Source organism: Rhinatrema bivittatum, chromosome 8 (assembly GCF_901001135.1).
Source record: "Rhinatrema bivittatum chromosome 8, aRhiBiv1.1, whole genome shotgun sequence".
In the NCBI taxonomy this organism is placed as follows: Eukaryota; Metazoa; Chordata; class Amphibia; order Gymnophiona; family Rhinatrematidae; genus Rhinatrema; species Rhinatrema bivittatum.
The window spans coordinates 93,993,455-94,012,521 of NC_042622.1; positions in this window are offsets into that span (position 1 = coordinate 93,993,455).

Sequence of the window (19,067 nt, forward strand, 5' to 3'; positions counted from 1 at the left end):
TTAAAAATGGTCCCCTAGTGGTTGAATGCAGGAAATACAGCAGATTCTGAAAATGGTATTGTAATTAGCACAAATTACAATAAATGCTATATTAGCATAAAACACACCCCTTTTGCTATCGCATGTGGTACTTACCGCATTTTGATAAATCCAGGCCATAGTTTGTTATAATTACTCATAGGTGGGTGTGATACATCATGTCCATTCTTTTTAGTGACAGATTTAAAATAGAGAACTTCTAGTATTTTATTCTTTGGTGGTAAGCGAAAATATATAAAAATAAAAATACATACCCTTGTAGATTGGGGTAGTGTTCTTGGGTGTACTGCAGACCACCTTCCATTTTCCTTGTGTTCTACTTTCCTTTGATTGGCCCCATCAAAGCAAAAAGAAAACCCTACCAGGCCCTCCTCCCCAGCTTCTCTTACCCTTTTGGAGAATTGTCGCGGGGCAGTCACAAATGGTGCCATTAGACTGAGGCCAATGCCATTGCTAAATTCTTTTGTACAGAAAATGGCACCGCATCAGTCTAGGTCTGGATTCTTCAGTAGAGTTAGTGGAAATGAAAGGGACCAGTAAGAGGGCCGAAGTATGTGTGGGGCTTGTTTCTTATTTGATCAGGCCAATATTTTTTCTGTTTTGTTATTTATTTTATAAAATGTAATTTTTTTTGTTTTAAATAAATGAAAAGAAACAAATCAATAAGCAAACCAAAAAAGCAAAAACAAATGAAAAACAATAAAATGTCTGCATGCTCTTATTAAAAAGTTGATTGCTTTATCAAGGATTCTCTTTGATAGGTTTGGATTGATGGGTCAACAAAAGGAAAATATCACCTGCACCTTCAGAAAACTCAACTAAAGAAATTCTTTGTATTTTCTGCTTATAGCATTTTAAAGGGAAATTGCTGAGTGAATTCTTCAGTCTTCGAGCAAGTAGACATATTAAAAGTTAGATATTTGAAAAAAGTGTTAATGGAACATTAAATATCTACATGCTGACAAGCTCTACTTGCCTAACCATTCACGTTACCTAAAAAAAAAAAAAAAAAAGCAAACCTGAATTACTGGATCAGCACCTTTTTTGTTTCATGTTTTTATGCATTTATTAATGCTAATTAGTCTTATTTGTCCCAGGTGACCATTGCATGGCCCTCGCACCAGCTGCTTCAAGAAGTGGAGATGAGGTTTGACAGCGTGCTTGGCAGCAGTCAGGAAGGTTAGGTAGAAGCAGGGTTGACAGGTCCATCTGCTCTGTTCAGAGAAAGTTGTGGGCCATAGATCATGGTTGAATATTCAGAGAAGGGCCACAACAGCTGACCATTGTCAGAATAGGTAAAAGCTGCTTTTCAGCTGTGTTTTTGCTGCATGATAAAAGAATAAGAATGGACCATAAAAGTATCTTAAAGGTTACAACAGCATTGCTGTATCCATGGCTCTTTCATGCTACAGAACTGAATGGTAAAAGAGGTTACATTCTCTAAATTACAGGATAGAAGGCTTGGTCCGTATCGTTAAAAGGGTCATGAGGATTTGAAAAGGACTCTGGTTTTGTCCTGTCAAATGTTGTGGAAAATCAGTGAACTAAATGGTACAAAATTGTACTGACTTTTAATGAAGAAGCTTACATTTTTTACTTTATGTTCACTACCATCACACCAGAGTTGCGGTAACTAGAAAGAGACCAATGTCTATTCACTGTATTTTCTCTCTAAGCAAAGTTTCTTTCATCAAATTACTTAGAGCCTGACATTCAAAAAATCTGAGTCCCTAAATTTAGACGCCTAAGATAGTAACTTTTAAGCAGCCGCAGGGGTGCACATGTGTGTGCATATATTGGCTCATGCCCAGAGAAGAGGCCATTTTATAACATACTCAAGAATGATATAAAATCAGCTGTACGCCATTGACCAGCCTCTGTCACATGGTAGGAGCAATGGATGGCTGGTGCCATCTTAAAAAATGGCGCGGGCCATCCATTGCTCCTACCATGTGACAGGGGCCGGCCAATGGCACCGATAGCCCCTGTCACATGGTAAGGGAAAAGGGCCATCGGTGCCATTTTGATTAGTGGCAGCTGTCAGCCCGAGAGGGGGAGATCGCTCCCGGGACGCCGCTGGACCACCAGGAACGTTCGGTAAGTCTTGGGGGGGTCGGGCAAGTCTTGGGAGTCGGGAGGGTGAGGGGGTTACAACTAATTAAATTTGAAGGGCTGGGGTGGGTTTGGGGTTTTTTGGTTTTTTTAATGTGCCCTTTCTCCCCTCCCCAAAAATGATATTTGTGGGTTTTCTTATCGTTTCATCGCCCCCCCCCCCCCGAAACATGATGAAATAGGAAATATCGTCTCTATTTCCTATTTCATCGCAAAAGAATGCACATCACTAGTTAATAAGCCTTGGTTTTTTGTTTTTTATTTACATCCCATCCATAGCAGAAGTAAAGTTACATGGTAGGGGACCACCCATGTCCCGCCCAGACCCCACCCAAGCCCCGCCCTTTTTTGCCTTTCCCATTTGTGTGTATACCGGGAGATAAGCGCGTACTCGGATGCTTCTTAAAATCCACACGGTACGCACTGGCTTGAAATATGTGCATATCTCCCAGCTTTGGCGCGCGCAGGGCTTTTTAAAATTTGCTTTTAAGTTAGGTACCTCTTTTCATCTGAACCCAGGGCCCTAAATTTTCAGCTGAATATTCACCTAAATTTAAGTCCCTAAATTTTGGCCTGCTATTCATTTGCCTTGATTGCGATCCCAAGTTAGGTGCCCATTGCTGAAAATGTGTGCTAAGTGCCTAACTTTTTTCCCCTCCCTAAGTCTTCCCCATGTCCACCCACTTACTAGGCTCCTAAATTTAAGCACCTAGTGAAACTTAGTTCTAGCAAATGTTCAAAATGTCCAACTAAGGATCCTAGCACCTACAGTTAGGCAGCTAAACCCTTTGAAAATTAGTTTTTTAGAGTTAATTGAATCAGAAGCTGAGCTCCCCCTTGCACTGCTAAACTCCTGCATCACAAAAGACAGTTCAGACTAAGGTGGGCACTGGGGAGTACCTTCTATGATCCAGCTTCAATATAAGTTTAGACCTGCAGGCACTTGCCTCTGTTTTTCTTAGTTAGCTTTGATTATGTTAATCCCTAAACTCATGAGTCAGGCTCACAGATTGGTTCCTATTTAAGAAAATATCTGCAGATGGGAAGCAGTCTTCGGGGTCAGCATCCAGACCAGGTGAAAAAGACATGAAGAGCTGAAGTCATTTGAGTCTGTAGTGTCCATACTGCCAAGTAGTAATTTTAATTTAAAAAGGACATAGCTGAATGTTTAGTATATTCTGTTCACACACAATACTTTTCTTTCTGAGTAAAACATAAACCAGCTCATAGCAAAACAAGTAAATAACTGCTATACGCATTGGGCTGTAAATAGACTCTATTTACTCAATCAAATTTATCACCTGTCCTGGTTCATCTCTGAACCTTTGATCTGCCTCACCTTAGTTCAGATTTAATCCAAACCAGTTTACCCATCCCTTATTAGGACAGGCCTTGATGAAGCTAACGGTCTTTTTCTGAAAAACTTATCACCCACTATTACGATGAGTGTTCTTTGATTTGGGGGCCTTTTTCACTAAGTTAATGTTAATCTTTTGCTGAGTGGAGAAACTGAGAGCTTACAGATTTACAAGATCACAAGTGGCACTATGGCATAACAGCTTTCGGGAAGTTGTGGTATATATATTTCATGACGGAATATTTTAATTTTGGGAAACTCAGTGAGCACAAATAGAGCAGGGAGTATCTTGATGCATAAATGATGCACATCTTGTAGTCCCTCTGGATATAATTAAACATTGTTTTAAAAACCATAACGCAGAAAGCTTTTTTTTTTTTTTTTTTTTTTTAATTATGCCTTTTCTTATAGCCTTGTGACTAAAACTTATATATTGCATTAGGCATTTGTGAAATGAAAGAATCAGACAGCACAGCAGTACTGGAGAGCAGCATTGGGGCTGCTGTGTTCGCTTTACGGATGGTATGAGTTTTCTATTCATAGTCTTAATCTAAGATAATGCTGATTAATTTTTCATGACTTTTAGAACCTAGTTACAGCAGTAATGGTTGCATACGACACACTGCACAATCTGTATTCCCATTTTCTTTATTTTTAAAGGTGCTCGACCCTACATCTCCTTTACCTTGCAAATTCATTACTATTTTTGCTTTTTCTAAGGGATCTACAAACATAACCTTTATTTTTTTGACAAATAGTTTTAAAATACAATAATTTTTGAAAGGACAGTAGAGACAGAAAATAAATCTACAGATTAATTTCACCAAAACATTTTTTTTAATGTATTTGATGGAATGTGCTATGTTTCATGTTTTTAATTTTGTACTCTGCTTTCAATAGTTTCTTGTATTAAGGGCCAGAAAGGTGGTTTATAAATGTTCTAATAAATAAATACATTATCCATGTGGGTCTAGTTAGATTTACTTGTGGGAGCATCTGAAAATCTCTAAAAGAGGTTTATGGACCAATCTAATGAACACACTGCAGCTTTGGAAAGTTCTCATACCTCTGGTAAGATGTCCAAGTCCCTGTGTCTGCTAAAGGACCAATTTTATACTTTCATGTTAAGTGTATGTTAGGGATGTGCATTTGTTTGAAATAAATGGGTAATATATGACATATGTGTACATATTTGTTTCATTTGCAGTCCTCAAAAATGAATGGGGTCTCACGAATGAAACAAAATATGTTTCCCATTCAAGTCTATGGCCCACTGAAGTCTATAGCTGTATACTGCTGAGCAAAAAAAAACAAACAGCTGGTAACTACAGCAACTAACTCTTCCATGTGTGACCTCACAGCCTTGTTGGAGTCTTCTCAGAGCCAAGGCAAGACAAGTTGGCAAGGAAATCACACAGAAGACAAATCACAGTGAAGCATCTTTCTAATTTAGCCTATAGCCGCTATCTGGATCAAGTGATACTGATGTCCTCCCACTGTAAAATCTGTCCATGTGCAAAAAGCAGTCTTTATTTTCTCCTAGTCCTTGGCAGAGATGGTTGGGCTAGTAGAAGCTCTCACAGTGTTTTAAAAAAGCTTAGAAACTTTTGAATTTTGCATTCAGAAAAGGCTCTCTGTTGTTGTTGTATCACACACACTCACTGTCCCAGAAAGAGAGGTAATGCACTGCTGATGATTTTGATTTTTTTCTTCACTGGGGGAGGGTCAAGGTAGGAGACAGTGTGGAGATTGCAGTTGCAACAGAGCTAGTGATTTTTTAAAATCTCTGTCCATCTGGATACCAATGAGTTGAGCAGTGCTCATTCAGAGACAGAAGAGAAGAGTTTTACCAGGCTGCCTCTTTTCGGTTCTGTTAATGTTTAACAGTTTTGTTGCATGTGAACTCAGCACACACACACAGACACAGCAGGGTATTTCCATCAAAGTGTGACGGGAGGTCAGCTTTTCCATAAGAAGCAGGAAGAATTTGGAATGCCTCACATGCATCTGATTCAAAATGTTGGCACCTGCTGCAATTCCACATATATCATGCTGCAGAGATTAGTGGAGCAATAGACATAGACACCCGTTCATGATCTGTGTTTGAAAACAGAGATATGTATGACTTTCTCATTGGGGAGTCATGATTGTGTAGTGATGAGACAGTGATGAGACAGGAAAGAGTGGCCATCTCAGAGAATAGTGAAAGCAGGAGCAGTACCCTGTCAGTTACTACTTCCTCCTCTACTTCAATAAGCCAAAGCCACATTATCTGCAAAGAATCATCTCTCCTGACACAGACCATAGCTAAAGCAGTTGGCAAGAGAGCCTCTCGGCCTACCCCAGTAAAGGAGACCCCAACATAAATTTCTGCGACATGCTATCTAGCAGAGCCCATCAAGAAGATGTACACAGGTATGCTGGCATATTGGGCACACAAGTCCATAGTATGTGTTACTTCTCTGCCTATCTGCCATACTGTTGCGACCGTCGCTGCCCGACGTCTCCACTCCGCCCACCTTACCTCTTTTGTGACTCCCTCTTTGGTTGATGGAAGTTTGGCTGCCGCAACGTCATCTTGCAGTTCTCCTCCGGCGTCCCCGGACCAGCTAGACGCTGCCTTCCGCCATGTACTCCTGAAGCCTAAGGGTGCGCGCGCGGCGTGGCCCCAACTCAAGTACCAGCTGTGGCGCGAACCTCAGGGGCGTCCCCCTGAGATGACGTCATCAAGCCCGGATATTTAAGGTCTTTCTTTTTGCTAGCTATTCGAGTTAGCGACGGTTTACCTAGCTTCCTCCATCAGGTATTGCTGCGGATGGGATTCGCTCTCTGCATACCTTGCTACTCTGCCTCCTCGGACTTTACCAGGGGTACCCGCTCCTCAGGGGCCTAGCTCTCTCTCTTGGTTTTCAGCTCGCAGTCTGGAACTGGTACTCGCTCCTCGAGGGCCCATGTTCCTGGACCTGCTACCGAATACTACTTCTGCCAGGAAGTCACCGCTGCCTACAACACCAGTGAGTTACCATCTCTCTCTCAGAGCTTTCCCTGGAACCAGGTACTCGCTCCTCGAGGGCCTACTTCATTCCAGCCTCTGGGCTGCTTCAAGAGAATATTGTGTGAGTGTTACCATCAAGGTTCTGTTCCTGAACTCTGCATAATCTGCCTACTCACTATATTCAGTTTCTCTACAGCTCAGTTATCCAGGATCACTGTTCCAGTATCTGAGGGACTACAGCCCAGCCGGGCTGTTCCAGCTCACTACTGCCACCTCTAGTGGATCACTATACAGTTTAATAAAAGATCTAGTGTGTGTCTGTCTCCCAACTCTGAGCCTGACCAGTGGCCCCTCTCAGGATCTTCCCCCAGGGGCGTGGTCATCTGCCACCGGCCCAAGGATCCACCCACAATTATCACAAATAATAACACATACCTCTTATGTACCACCTTAGAGGTCTTGCTGCTATCACTCTACCTACCTGCCTTGCCCGATATACCACCTTGGGGGTTAAGCTATTAATATATCTATCTGCGACTCCTATTATGTACCAGCATAAAAAATTAAGAAAAAATACAAGTTTCTCCTGCAACCCCATCTTTTTTTGGTTCTCTACTTTTCTATTTTGATGTATATCTCTAGAATCCCAACCTAATTCTCCCATTCTTTTTCTTTCTTGTTTATACTGGGATGTGTTGTCACCAAAAACCCTCAGTCAGAAGGAAGAAATGCAAGCACAAGAGAAAACATGTATAGGAGAGATGTTTTACATGTTCTTGAATGTGATAAAGATTTCAGTAGAAAGAGAAAACACTAAAAAATCAACAAAGGAAAGAGACTAAGAATATGGAAAAAGCTTTCTTAATAAAGCACACCTCACAAATTACTGGGAAAGCCACCCTGATGAGAGTCCATTTATATGATCTGATTGTGACAAAAGTTTCAATCAGAAAGCAAATTTCACAAGAAACCCCAAATTCCACCCAGCCGCAAGATCAATTTGAAGTAGAGAATGTAATAAAAGCTTATGTCATAAAAGTGATACTGATGAGAGAACATTCTATTGTACTAAATCTGACAAGGGGCAAGTGCTTCAACAGGAAAACATATCTCTCTCATGTCACTCTGGCTTGCTGCCATATACCTCTCATGTTACACCTGGTTGGGGGGGGGGGGGGGGGGGAGTGTTCTGCCACTCAGCCATACTGCCACAACCAGACTTCACACATTAAGGTACTTTACTATATTCTCACACATTCGTCACACATTCTCACTCATTCCTCACACATTAAGGTACTTTACTATATTCTCACACATTCTTCACACATTCTCACTCATTCCTCACACATTAAGGTACTTTACTATATTCTCTCTTGCTGCACCTTGGGGTGTTCTTGTTACTGTGGGCAGCTGTTTTGCACCTCTCATGGTGCCTTGGTGAGTTGATCAGTGCTTTGAAGTTTTTCCTGCCACTTTTTCTGCTTCATTTCTCCCTTCCTGCTGTCTTAGGATGTTGATGCCACTCTTGGTGCCACTTTGCCTCTCGTGCTGCCTTTGAGGGGTCAAGCCACTGTTATTGGTGCCCTTTTGAAGCCTTGGAGTATTTGCCCCACTCTTGCTGCTTCTTTCCTCCTCTGATGGTGCCTTTGAAAGCATCTGCTAATGCTGGTACCCCTTTGCTCCTTTACAGTAGATTTGGGGAGCGCACATGCACCGCTTCCTCTCCCCCCCCCCCCCCCCCTTGCCCCTGCTGAAGGCAGTATCTTTTTCCCTGAGCACCCCCGAAGCCACAACTGCTGCAAATAGTAGATGCATGGAACCCTCTGAGCAGCTTTGTTTTCCTCCTGCTAATTTCTGTTCTGTGCCACTGGTGCTGGCCCACCCCACAGCCAATGGCTGAGACTGACAGAGGAGGCAAAATTACCTTCAGAGCAAGGGCCCACCAGAATGCTTGCGGTGTACAGGGGCCAGCTGTAAGGGAAAGAAAGCTGAAGCAGTGGCAGATACTTTGGGCGAGGTGGGGAGCCTGGGAAAAAGAGGAACAGAAGAAGTACTGTGTCAGTGTCCTATTTCAGCACGAACACGCGCGTGTGTGTGTGCATGTGCATGTTCATGCATGCGTGCATGTGTGTGTGTGTGTGAATGGGAAGAAAGTTTGTGCCACCCTCACTAATCTACAACAAGCTCAGAGTGAATGGAAATCAAATGTTTTCAGGTAAGGTTTTTTTTTTCCATCCTTATTAATTTTAGTTACTGGATGACTTTTCATATGCGTTCTTAATTATTTGATGTTATTCTATTCATCAGCAATTTGGCAATATTGTTTTTATTAGTATGTTTTATTATGATTAATTTTCTTGTGTGATGATTTATGAGGACTGGTGATGTTTATGTTTTTCCACTGCTGCATTGCATACACAAACTCGAAATCGGTCTTTTCAAATCCCCTAACCTCCAAATCTGCTTAATATACGCCCCACCAGGGCAACTAGACAGTAACCCATCCCCTCTTATCGAATTCATCACCAAAAACTTAAATATTGACTCTCTAACCATTATAGTCGGAGACATTAATCTCCATGTTGACACAGTACCTCTACCTCCTTCCAGCGACGCCCTTCTTGCTTCATTTAACGCCCTAGGCTTCAAGCAAATAATAACTGACCCTACACATAAGGCTGGCCAGTCTCTAGATCTCATTTTTACCAACTCCCTAATCCAACCAGACCCCCCAAAATGTACTCCCATCCCCTGGTCCGACCACTACCTCATTGAAACCACCTGCTCCATAAAAAACTCACCCACTCCTACGTGCACTAAGAAGACTTTCCAATTCAGGAAACCCTGCAAAAGAGACGACAATCACAGCCCTATCTAATGAACTTGGCAAACTAGATCTTACCGACTCTGACTCTGCCCTCTCATCATGGAATCACCTCACCAGCACTGTTGCCAATTAGGGGTGTGAATCGTGTGATCGATCGTCTTAACGATCAATTTTGGCTGGGGGGGGAGGGAAATCTTATCGTCGTGTTTTTTTTTTTTTTTTAATCGTTAAAAATCATAAATCGGGGGAGAGCGGGAAAACCAGCACACCAAAAAACCCTAAAACCCACCCCGAACCTTTAAAACAAATCCCCCACCCTCCCGAACCCCCCCAAAATGTTTTAAATTACCTGGGGTCCAGTGGGGGGGTCCCGACGCGATCTCCCTCTCTCTGGTCACGACTGCGTTGAGAGAAATGGCGCAGGGGGCCCTTTGCCCTTATCATGTGACAGGGCAAAGGTAGCGCCTGCGCCATTTTGGTTCCTGGTTCCCGACGTCACGCGTCCAGGAGATCGCCCCGGACCCCCGCTGGACCCCCAGGGACTTTTGGCCAGCTTGGGGGGGCCTCCTGACCCCCACAAGACTTGCCAAAAGTCCAGCAGGGGTCCGGGAGCGACCTCCTGCATGCGGGCCGTATTGCCAATCTTCAAAATGGCGCCGGCGCTACCTTTGCCCTCACTATGTCATACGGGCCGTCGCCCGTATGACATAGTGAGGGCAAAGGTAGCGCCGGCACCATTTTGGTTCCTGGTTCCCGACGTCACGCGTCCAGGAGATCGCCCCCGGACCCCCGCTGGACCCCCAGGGACTTTTGGCCAGCTTGGGGGGGCCTCCTAACCCCCACAAGACTTGCCAAAAGTCCAGCGGGGGTCCGGGAGCGACCTCCTGCTCGCGGGCCGTATTGCCAATCTTCAAAATGGCGCCGGCGCTACCTTTGCCCTCACTATGTCATATGGTCGACCGCCTAAGACCCGAAGGCCCACCTAAGATAATATCCAAGCAAGAATGGCAAAAATCATCATCATGAACAAAAGAATGATAACTCACTCCCAGTATTACAGCCTCTTTATCCATCTCCAAATTTAAATCAGTGTCCTTTCCCAGTGGTTGGAAAGGGAAAGATAGGGCCTCTCAAATGGGATAGGAAGGTGAAGGCCAAACAAAAACAGGAAAAAACCACAGTCAATCCTCTTCAGCCCAATACATCTCTTTATCAGCACTACAAGCCCATTTGACTTGCAGACAGACATTCAGTCTCAATCCTGCTCCTTCCAGAAAGAGGGGGCTTCCCTTCCAGGCTGGCCAGGTCACAAATATAACAGACCCGACAGTCTTCAAAAGGAAAAACCCCTCCTGGTCTGTGAGGGCACAGACCTATGATTTCTGTTATCCCAAACTTGTAGGCCGTGGGGCCCACTGGGCTCACCAGCAAGCAGTTCCAGTCCTCACAAAATCAAAACTACAGCCAAACACATCTTGAGCATGCTTATTCCAGTTTACAAATGAAGAGCACAGTCAAATACTGAATAAGGACAGGGAAAACTCTTAGAGATGGCCTAAAAGGGCAGAACCTCTCTCCAAATGGAGGGACATGGGTTAATCAAGGAACATAGTGTTCCTTACACTTGCATCAAGCGCTTTATTAATCATGTTCGACTACAACTTCAGTAAAATTTAATGCTGGAATGCGATCACAGTGTCCAGTTTCATTTTTGGCATTTAGAAGACCAGAATATACAAAACATCCAGGGCCTTGGAGATTTATCCTCCCACTCCCCCAATGGAAAGCCTGCATTTGCGGCAGACAGAAAGAAGATTAGGACGTAGCCCCATTGTTGGGGGTGTGCCCAATAACCATAAGGAGATCCTGGATTACAAACTTTTTAAACCTGTGTAACCCCCTGCCGGGGTTCATAAAATGATAAGGGGGAATTTCCTATTGTTTAAGGGTCATTCTTTCTATCTTATGTGTGGGTTCTTCAAAGTGGGTCATGCAGCTGGTGAAGTCGACATGATGTAACAGCATGTTTCAGTCAGCATTATCATTTGTTCTTTACTGTATGGACAGGGAGGACATTCTCTCACTCCCCACCTTTATCTCTGATTTCATCCATAAGATCAGACTGGTTCAGTCATGGACACTGACACACTAGATCCAATTACAAAAACCAACTTGTAACTTTATTTTCTGGTATATACAGCCAGCCAAGAACTATTTACATGGGTGTGAAGGTATCAGAAAAATCATAGGCTTCCATGCAGTGCATCATTGCAATTATTGCTGACTTCAAAGGGTCACCATGTTAACCCCTTCACTGCCCTTTCTTTCCCTCAGCCATAAGGAAGGGCTGGTTGGTTCAAACACCCAGATACCAAAATTCTCATCCAAAGGGCACCAATATCTACTATCTAGCACAACATTGCACAACAGTACAATATGCCATCACTTTTCCCAAAGCACTGTTCACACTCAACCTCTTTATAGAAATCACCACATTACTATCCTTCCATCTTGGTTCCCCGGCCACAGCACTAGTAAGGACTTCTCAGGGCAATACCTGAATATGACTCACCCCTCTCTTAACCTCAGAACATCCTGTTCTGGGGAGTTCCTCGGGAGGAGAACACCACTACTCCACGCTCCGAACACTGACCTCGCTGTTTTGCCACTACGATAAATTCCTCTAAGGGATAAGGAAACCTCTCCTTTTCATCTGTGCTAGGTTCCCTGGACCCACACATTAAGAAAACACTAGGGCAGTTCTCCACTGGGTTACCTCATCCACTCCTGTATGTCTCCTTTAGGCTGTAGGGTAGTTCCTCTGGGAGGAAAGAACCCGATCCTTGCCACTGTGGTAATCCTCTGTTCTGGTCCAACCATGAAGGGGACTGACTCCACTCCACTTCTTCTCGGCCTTGGGCCTTTCCCTTTGAGGGGAAGAGCCCCTGCAGGATCCTATTCCCCTTGAAAGGTCCCCGGGCCTCCCAGCCCACAGGCTGAGTACTCCCACCGATTACATGGCTGGATGTCCCTAATCCCTAACCAATGCAGGAGAGAGCAGGGAAGGAAAGAGGAAAACCGGCCAAAACCTTTCCCCTATATACTGCCCACTCTCTAGTATCCACCAACAACAGAACCCAAACCTTTAAGGGAACATACACATTTTTCCCCCAAAGCACATTAAATGCATTTACATCCTGACTCGTTCCCTTAAAATGCCAATTAGTGGTCATTTCATGGTACTACATTTAACTCATATTTTAAAAGTTAGAACCTGAGGAGGGCAGGTTCTCCCCACCCAAACGGTTTTGTACATTTCAGCTCAGAAGAAAAAGGGTCAATACAAGGTGACTGCTACACTTGTTTCTTATAAATTCAAATAATTATGTTAAAAATGTAGATTTAAATCTTTTGTATAATCCTGGCTGGTAAAATATTGACAACTGTCCTTAACTTACTTGGTTTTATGCTTGACCTTTTTTAATTTTTACCTTTAATTCTTGGGAAATGCTACCCTACCAAAGAAGTTTTAATAAACTCCAAACAACCTTTCATGCGGAATACAAACAAAATCTGAATAAAAAAGAAACAGAATGATTTTATTTTAACTGCCAACTGAATGATCTAAAGATAACTTTTTGCTGTTACAGCTGCCTTGGGGCAGACATTATGAAACCAGATTTTCTGCTTCCCAACGTATTCCTCTCAGGCTTTTCCTATTACAATTCCTCTCTCCAGACTTACTGTTCAGAAGGTTATAGATCTGCATAGCAGGACAGCAGGATCTTAGAAGGGATCCGCAGGCTCCTCGTCAGATTGTGGTGATGTCACATAATCCCCAGGGATCCTTTTTTTCTCACAGGCCTGATATCTTCAACTAATGTAGACTTAAAGTTTCTACAGTTGAAACAAACCCAAGTAAATTTTGGGAGAAGGAGAAAATCTCTTGCCCTGAGCAGAGGTCACCACATTTAGAGGAGAGACCTAAAGTGGCATCATTCAGGGCAAACCATGTGGCCAGGGCCATAATACTGCAGCCAAGGGAATCTGATTTTAGATCCCCTTCTATCGGGGCAGATCAGGTCTGGCTGAACTGTGGAGGTGGTGCAGTTAGGCCCAGGGAAGGAGGGAGCAGCACTGAGGGTGCATTTTAAAGGAGGCACTACTTCAACCCTCAGGTTGGTGAGGGATACAAATGCCATCTAAACATACTGTCTGGGAAGGAGGATCAACAGAGACTGAAGGGAGACAAGAATAAAGGCACCCTCCCTGCCTTGCTATTATACTTGTGAAATTTAAAAAAAATGTAGCCTTAAGGGGGAAGAATTAAAGTGCATTGTACTTCAGAACAGAAAGCTTTGGAGGCTAGTCTTTTAGAATAAAGTTTACTGTGAACTTTTCTTCCTATGAGAGACACCTCTGTGCTTCTAGTGACAGGTTGATGCCGCTGGTAAAAGACCTGCAGGGGTCTGCTTCAAGCCTATTACAGCTCTTAGCTCAAACCAATGCCCACTTCTTTGCCTGAGGTTCCATTCCTTCCTCAGCTTTGGCATCAGAACACTTTGCACATGAGCTGTGGACATTTCAAAACCTCCATCGGCATTCTGGAAGAGTGTGTGGTGGGGGGAGGGGAGGAGCTATTCTCTGTGGGGATGGCATTTTCCTGCTCTTACAGAAGATGACCGGTGAAATGCAGAGCAAGATAAAGAGAAAAGCATTAACAGAGAAAGCATTTGAGAAGAGATTTAAGAAAAGAGGGCAAGACATAGAAGGAAGCAGGACGTCAAGATTAAGTGCCCCACACACAGCCTGGGCACTGAGCTGACCAAGATGTGTCCATCCTCTATATACAAGATGCCTGATTCCTAGTCAACAAAAGCATGCCACAAAGAATTTAGTTCCATGACTTCAAAATTTATTTTCCCAACATGTGAGACTAGTCATAAAATCTAGGATTGGAACTTCCTTCAAACCTCTTGACTCCTTCGCATAGTCTTCCAGTGAGTAAGGGAAACCTGAGAGAAGTGTTGTGAACATTTTAAAATGATAGGATGAGCAGATAACCTAGTGCATTATCCACTAGTTCTGATTTATTATTCCCCCTCTATTCCAACTCCAAAGTATTGTGGGATTTGAAGCCTCACTATCTCATTAGGGCACAGAGGTCTACAAAGAGCCAGTCTACAGTCATTTGAAACACAGAAGGTCAGGAAAAGAAAATGTGATGAGCAGCTGGGTCTGTCTGCTAGCTGTAAAGTTCAGCAATAGCTATAGCAGTATGTGCAGACTTTTTTTTAAATTTCTTTTTTTTTTTTTTTTTGTTTATTTAAAATGAAATGAACATATTAACGTAATAAATTATGGTAAAGACCCAAATGATTCATCCAGTCTTCCCAGCAGAATGCTTAGGGTTGTAGCTGACATTCTGTACAGGTTACCCCCATGCAGAAATATTACACCTAACATTAAACTATGGTTTCAGAAAATACATCTATAAAATATCAAAATAATCACAAAATTGGATGTATATTTAGATAAAACATTAATATACTTTTTAAATAAAAAAATATTCAATGTAATAAACATATATCTAAAATTCTAGCTGTAACACATTCAAAGATTATATAAAGTAAATGGAGACATTGAAAACCACTCTACCTTAAAAATCAAATCAAGCAGCATAGTCAACAATATAAATCATAAAAAACAAAAAAAAACTTAAGGGAGACCAAAAGCAACACACAAACACAAAATACAACACATCAAAATATATAAGGACACATACAAAGACACATAAAAAAAAGAAAAGAAAATAGCATCAAAACCTACCCACAGTCCTTGCAAATTACCTCAAATATAACAATATTTCAAAAGGAAAACGTCAGCTGACAAGATGTAAAAAGAGAAAAAAATTCTATTAAACAGTCACTAATCACTAATTACAGTCACTACTCTAGGTTAAAAAGTCTTCCTTCATTAACTGCTCGCAGTATTAGACAATAAAATGTATAATTCAGCAGCATTAGATGGTACCACAGTTAGACCGATCTTTCAATGATTCCTCAACAATCTGAGGTATCAACAGGGAAATGTTGATGCAGTCATCTTCAAACCAACAAAATGGTGCACAGAAAGGAAGATCCCAGATGGTCAAAAATTGCAACAAAACATGTCAAATCACAGATAAAATGTCCAATGTAGGAAAACAGTCCATTACAGTAAATCATAAGTAAATCCTTAGACACTCAATTGGTAGTCTGCCCAACAAGTTTCGCTGGCAAGACTTCTTCGCTGGCAGGGTGCGGTACCATATGGATGTTGGCAGCCAATTCCATCGACAAGTCAAGGGCATGAGGAGCAAATCACCATAAAAGGAGGAAGCATCATTTTGTCTTCATGGAGTTTAGCATTGGAGAGTGTGTGGTGAGCAGTGTCAGTGACCGAAGAGGAAGGTGGAACATTATTGACTAGCATCACGTGCACTCACAACATACTGCAGGGTTTTCTGAGAACTATTTTTCCAAAACATTGCCTCTGAATTGATGAAAGTACTAGAGAAGTTGCAGGTTTCAGAAGCACCAGAGTGGGAGCAGGTCCAGAAGCACCAGAATGGGAGCAGGGCCGGTGTTAGCTTTTTTGTTGCCCTGTGCGAACAATTGCTGTGCTGCCCCCCACCCCCGTTCATTCATTCTCTGTCCCAGGCCCACCAAAAAAAACTCCCAACTCCTTTCAGTGATACAAACTTTAAAAACTGACATCATTCCCCCCCTCCCCCCCCCCCCCCCGAACTCATGGCTGGTGCAAGGGTTATAGGTGCCCTAGGTAAACCTTAAAGCCTTGCACATGCCGCTGCCCTATTCCACACGCACAGTTGAGTTATGCATTTATATTTTACATGAAAAATATTAAAGTACAGTATTCTGAGGTAAAAATATCACTTACATTATATTTATATGCACTGCTGTGATGCCAACCAGAAATCCCTGCAAAAAAAGACATTTGGAATGCATATGGTATTAGGCCTATGATAATGCGTGTTGGGTGTGGGCTTGACCCTCTGAAGCCCGAATACACTAATACACTTCCTATTAGGAAATGTCTCACCTCAGTCACACAAGCAGAACATAAACAGATCCTCACCAAATACAGAATAGAGTAACTATAAAGTAGAAATACAAACGTTCAGACAAAAACTGAACTGGAAACCAGAAGAAGCCAGGCTCTCTATGCAATGCATCAATGAGAAAACGGAACCATCACTATTCCTCAAACATCAAACAACAAAATCAAGAAATAAAATAAACACATAATCATAATATTAAAAAATATCAATAATATTATTTTTTAAAAGCTGATGAATAAAAGATCAAATATTTAAAAACTCATATACAAGTTTTTTTTAAAGTCCCAAACACCAATAAAATATTTCAAAACAGCAGACACAGCAAATAACACCTGAAAAATAAAACTAAAAAGAATTTTAAAATTCACGCTTTCCATAGCAGGAACTTTTGATTTCCAGTCACCCTGGGATTGTCGTGGAGTAGTGGAAGTGGGATGCAGAACTTTCTCCTCTCTTTCATATATGCACACACAAGCTCATACACACACACACAAGCTCATACACACATACGCTACCTCTCAGACAAATCCGCAGGCGTCTCCAGCTCTTCTTTGGTTGGGATCCTACCACCAGCTCCAGGCCCTCATCTTCATTTCAGCTCCTGGCTGGTTGGAAACCACCTGCAGCTCCCATTTTCTCTCTTCTCTCTCTAACACACACACACACAAACACATACACACAACCCAGACAGTGACCATTCTTTCCCTCTCTCTTTGTCTCTCTCTCTCTCACACACACACTCACACCCCAGGCAGCTCCCATTCATATCCACCCAAATCCCAGGCAGGCTCCCATTTTCACACTGTTCTGGGTTCAGACCATGCACACTGGGGGATGTGACCTGGGGGGGGGGGGGGGCTAATCTTACGGAGGACTACAATGGGGGCTACTCATAAGAACATAAGAAAATGCCATACCTAATATGGAACCCAACATCGTGTAATTATAGCATGGGTTATTTTTCCCTATATGCATCACCTTGCACTTATCCACATTAAATTTCATCTGCCATTTGATGCCCAATTTTCCAGTCTCACAAGGTCTTCCTGCAATTTATCACAATCTGCTTGTGATTTAACTACTCTGAACAATTTTGTGTCATCTGCAAATTTGATTATCTCACTCGTCGTATTTCTTTCCAGATCATTTATAAATATATTGAACAGTAAGGGTCCCAATACAGATCCCTGAGGCACTCCACTGTCCACTCCCTTCCACTGAGAAAATTGCCCATTTAATCCTACTCTCTGTTTCCTGTCTTTTAGCCAGTTTGCAATCCACGAAAGGACATCGCCACCTATCCCATGACTTTTTACTTTTCCTAGAAGCCTCTCATGAGGAACTTTGTCAACGCCTTCTGAAAATCCAAGTATACTATATCTACCGGTTCACCTTTATCCACATGTTTATTAACTCCTTCAAAAAAGTGAAGCAGATTTGTGAGGCAAGACTTGCCCTGGGTAAAGCCATGCTGACTTTGTTCCATTAAACCATGTCTTTCTATATGTTCTGTGATTTTGATGTTTAGAACACTTTCCACTATTTTTCCTGGCACTGAAGTCAGGCTAACCGGTCTGTAGTTTCCCGGATCGCCCCTGGAGCCCTTTTTAAATATTGGGGTTACATTTGCTATCCTCCAGTCTTCAGGTACAATGGATGATTTTAATGATAAGTTACAAATTTTTACTAATAGGTCTGAAATTTCATTTTTTAGTTCCTTCAGAACTCTGGGGTGTATACCATCCGGTCCAGGTGATTTACTACTCTTCAGTTTGTCAATCAGGCCTACCACATCTTCTAGGTTCACCGTGATTTGATTCAGTCCATCTGAATCATTACCCATGAAAACCTTCTCCATTACGGGTACCTCCCCAACATCCTCTTCAGTAAACACCGAAGCAAAGAAATCATTTAATCTTTCCGCGATGGCCTTATCTTCTTTAAGTGCCCCTTTAACTCGAGGGGCTTATCACCTGCATGCACACAGGACTACCTTAGCGGTTTACTTTACCCAATATAAACACACATAATTACTGGGATTATAACTGGGGAGGGGGGGGTGTTGAACCCAGGAGCTTATCCCCTACACAAAGAGCCACACACAGATTTTGCTTCACGATTCCAGATACTTAGGAAAGTAAGTTTACTTCAACAATAGGAGGAAAGAGCAAATAATATCAGATCATACAGAAGAAGTAATGGTAGATGAGAACAATCTCTAGCTAGATAGATAAATAGATAAATAAATAGATAGATAGATAGATAGATAGATAGACAGATAGATAAATAGATAGAGATATAGACAGATAGATAGATAGACAGCTGGATAGATAAACAGATAGATATAGCTATAGATATAAAACAAAAAAAACCACGACTGGGGGAAACAAAGCTCTAATGAGGGACTTACTTTAGCTGAATGTCTATATGAAATAAACAGGACCGCACCTTTTCCTTTTACAGCGTTTTTTGCCACCGTAGTGGTTGGGAGGATCAGTGCAATCCTGTTTATTTCATATAGACGTTCAGCTAAAGTAAGTCCCTCATATAATTTTCACATAATTTTTGTAGTTTTTACAGTCTTTGCAGTTCTGGCACAATTCATTTGTTATTG